This window comes from Apium graveolens, chromosome 7, assembly GCF_009905375.1.
Source record: "Apium graveolens cultivar Ventura chromosome 7, ASM990537v1, whole genome shotgun sequence".
Lineage (NCBI taxonomy): Eukaryota > Viridiplantae > Streptophyta > Magnoliopsida > Apiales > Apiaceae > Apium > Apium graveolens.
Window position 1 is genome coordinate 64,167,647 of NC_133653.1, and position 4,209 is coordinate 64,171,855.

At 39.7% G+C, this 4,209-nt stretch overlaps 1 non-coding gene across 1 annotated transcript; it reads left to right on the forward strand.

Annotated features, from left to right (window-relative positions):
* Positions 1 to 1,423: 1,423 nt before the first annotated feature.
* LOC141676063 (small nucleolar RNA R71) lies at positions 1,424 to 1,530 on the forward strand. The gene has a single exon (XR_012556673.1). It is a non-coding gene; the product is annotated as a small nucleolar RNA R71 (small nucleolar RNA).
* Positions 1,531 to 4,209: the final 2,679 nt, after the last annotated feature.

A 4,209-nucleotide genomic window follows, 5' to 3' on the forward strand; every position in this document is an offset into this window, starting at 1 on the left:
GATGAGTTTATCCACCTTGACCAAGACATCCTCTACTATACCTCGTGGATAAGCTATGGAACGGCCAGCTAGTTGCAATGACATGTATGTTGGTTTCGGATCAGGCAGACCAAGCTTCTTGAAGATAGATAAGGGCATCAGATTAATACTAGCTCCTAAATTACATAAACACTTGTCGAACGACAAGTTTTTGATAGTACAAGGAATAGCGAAGCTTCCAGGATCTTTAAGCTTCGGAGGCAACTTCTGTTGCAGCACACCACTACATTCCTCCGTTAGAGCAACGGTCTCTAAGTCATCGAGCTTTACTTTCTGAGAGAGAATACCTTTCTTAAACCTCGCATAGCTAGGAATCTGTTCAAGAGCTTCAGCGAAAGGTATGTTGATATGAAGTTTCTTGAACACCTCCAAAAACTTCTCAAACTGCTTATCCAGCTTTTTCTTCTACAACCTCTTAGGAAAAGGAGGTGGGTAATAGATCTGTTTCTCCCCTGTATTACCCTCAGGAGGAGTGTGTTCCATATTAGTCTTCCTTGGTTCCACTTTCGCTTCCTTCTGCACTTCTTCTTCAGCCAAAACTTCAGATTCTGGAACTTGAGATTTTTCAGGGCTTGCAACCTTCCCAGACCTTAATGTAATTGCCTTAACCTACTCTTCTGCTTCTCTCTTTCCTGGGACTTCTATATCACTAGAAAGCGTTCCAGGTAGTTGATTCAATTAGTCATTAGAAATTTGTCCTATCTGGTTCTCCAGATTCTGGATAGAAACAGCCTGGCTTTGGCATATAAGAGCCTGGTTATTGCACATAAGCCCCAACTCCTCCAATTCAAATTTTTCACTTGAAGATAGACCTGCATCATGAGTTTGTTGTTGAAGTTGGAGTTGTTGTCTTGGTGCAAATTGTTGCTGAAAACCAGGAGGGTTGAATTGTTTTGCTCCAAACTGCTGGAACGGCTATTGCATCGCATTCTGATTGTTGCTCCATCTGAAGTTAGGATGATTCCAGTTGTCAGGATGATAAGTGTCTGGAACTGGTTGTTGTGATCTCTGAAAGTTACTCACAAACTGAGCTGATTCACTAGATATTGTGCATTGCTCCGTCACATGCGAACCTGCACATAGCTCATAAACACTTGTTATCTGCTTAACACCATAGTTAGCCAAAGAATCGATCTTCATAGACAACGCCTTAAGTTGAGCAGTGATAGCCGTAGCTGTATCCACTTCAAGAACTCCTACTACCTTTCCCTGTGGACATCTCTAGATTGGATATTGATATTCATTAGCAGCCATCAGTTTAATTAGATCATAAGCTTCCTCATAGCTCTTTGCCCATAATGCTCCGCCTGATGCTCCATCGAGCATGGGTCTGGACTGTGCTCCCAACCCATTGTAAAAATAATTGATGATCATCCAATAAGGAATTCCATGATGAGGACACTTCATAAGCAACTCCTTGTAGCGCTCCCAAGCTTCACATAGCGATTCTCCCGTTTGATGCGTAAATTGAGTAATAGCATTCCTGAGTGCAGCTATCTTCGCCATAGGGAAGAATTTAGTAAGAAACTTCTGAGCAAGATCTTCCCAAGTAGTAATCGAACCAGCTGGTGGAGAGTGTAACCAGCTCTTAGCCTTGTCCCTCAGAGAGAATGGGAACAGTCTCAGCGTCACAGCATCTTCAGAAACACCGTTGAACTTGAAGGTGTCACAGATCTCAATGAAATCCCTAATGTGCATATTGGGATCTTCAGTTGGAGAACCCCCAAACTGAATTCAATTCTGCACCCATTGAATTATGCCAGGCTTGATCTCAAAGGTATTAGCTGTGATAGCTGTCCGGACAATGCTAAATTGAATGTTATTGATCTTGGGTTGAGAAAAATCCATCAAGGATTTCGTTCATGTTGCTGGATCTCCCATTGTAATGAGTACCTGAAACACAAACAAATAAACCGTGAAAGTAAAAGAATCTGAGTCAGTGAACTTTAACGACCAGTGATGACAAGCACATAAACTAAAAATTAACACCGAGTCCCCGACAGCGGCGTCAAAAACTTGTTAGGGCGAAAACACGCGCTAATATTCACGCAAGTATACGCGTTCACAAGTAGTATAAGATATAAATCAGATTTGTTCCCACAGAGACTGGTTTAGGTTAAGTTCAATTTATGCACCTATGCAACAATGTATGGTTATCGCTCAATGCTAAGACAAATAACAAATTGGGTTTTGATTAAACTAAGAGATTAAACTAACAATTATAACTAAGAGAACAAGAATGGTTGAATTAATATATATGACAAACATGGGATTCTAACTTCATTAAATACTTCATTCAATAGCCTTATTGTTCTTAACCTTAGTATGTAATGGTGATGACACTAATCAGATAACACAAAACTAGTAAACGCCAACTTTTGTTGTACGAATACCCTACTACCAAGCATCCACAAAAGAGATAGAAGTTGAATAGACACCAATTATGTTTAGTCCTTATATGTCTATAAAAATTCAAAACATAACGGTTTAATACGCAAGTTATCTATCATGATTACATAGGGCAAGTAAGATGGTTAAAATTACCTATGAATCATGCATAACAAATACATGAACCTATGCTAGCATGGCAAGTTCTAAACCTCTATATTCACTGTCGCTTCAATAGATATTAACACGCTATCTTATATGTTAGCTATGCACATAAGACGAATAAACACAGCCAATACTAGGATATCATACAATCACCACACACTAAGATATCGAAACAAATTAATTATTAAAATCCATAAGTAAATCCGTTAGAATCCCATGATAATGATTAGCCCATAATAAAACTCATCGTCACCATGGGTTCATATGAAAGCATGATAATAACACAACGATATAAGATGAAAAATACTTAATAAATAATGAAGTACGTCACAAGAGTATTAAGGTTCAAAGCATAAAGAAAACTAGCATCTACTGTTACAATGAATTAAAAGAATCACAAGATAAATGTGTGTTTCCTCTTCTTCGTTGTTGCGTGCTAAAATGGTCTTCTCAATCTTCTTGCCCTTGCTCTTGATGAAGAAAACATCTTCCCATAAGGTTTATATAATAGCCCAAGAGAACCAGCGCCAACAGAAGCCCAATTGTACTTAAATTAATAAAATCCAGAATCTGAAATTCCGCACGCACGCGGTCGCCTGCTGTCTCCACACGGCCGCTTGCTGACACGCGGTCGCCTTCTCCTGGCGCGCGGTCGCGTGCCAGCCTTCTGGAAAGTACTTTATTTTGCTTATGTTTTTGCTGATTTCTTCGCTCATCACCCCTAGACTGATTCCAAGCACTTCCTTAAGCTTTATTTGATAAAAACCACCTATCTAAGCAAGTTATACCCTGACATGCAAAAACACTAGAAAATGCGTCAAAATACCAACAACTTGAGTCCCAAACACCAATTTAAGCTTGTAATAAAGCATTCCAAGTGGATATAAAATCCACTTATCACACCCCTAAACTTGAATCGATGCTTGTCCTCAAGCATAAACAGACTCAAAACTACAAATCAAACCTGATGCATGAATGCAACTACGTGAATTCAACTAAATGATAATGCAATCGATCCCCTCAGAATAAACATAACCAAATGAATAAGCGAATGCCTCTAATAATGCAATGACTTAAAACAGAGTTCGAATAAATTTCGCAAACCAGAAACGTGCGTGTGTGGAATGCTTAACAGATATATCTCGATACTAGATCAATAACCATAACTTATCTATCATCAAAACAATCAAAAGTTTATAAACATAATAGACAACAAACGCATTATGACTCACAACACCTCCTTTCTACTAGAGTTATACAAGGATTCACACTATTATTGAACATATGCTTCCCCTTCTTCGTTGTTGCGTGCTAAACCGGTCTTCTCAATCTTCTTGCCCTTGCTCTTGATGAAGAAAACGTCTTCCCATAAGGTTTATATAATAGCCCAAGAGAACCAGCGCCAACAGAAGCCCAATTGTACTTGAATTAATAAAATCCAGATTCTGAAATTCCGCACGCACGCGGTCGCCTGCTGTCTCCACGCGGCCGCTTGCTGGCACGCGGTCGCCTGCTCCTGGCGTGCGGTCGCGTGCTACCCTTCTGGAAAATACTTTATTTTGCTTCTGTTTTTGCTGATTTCTTCGCTCATCACCCCTAGACTGATTCCAAGCACTT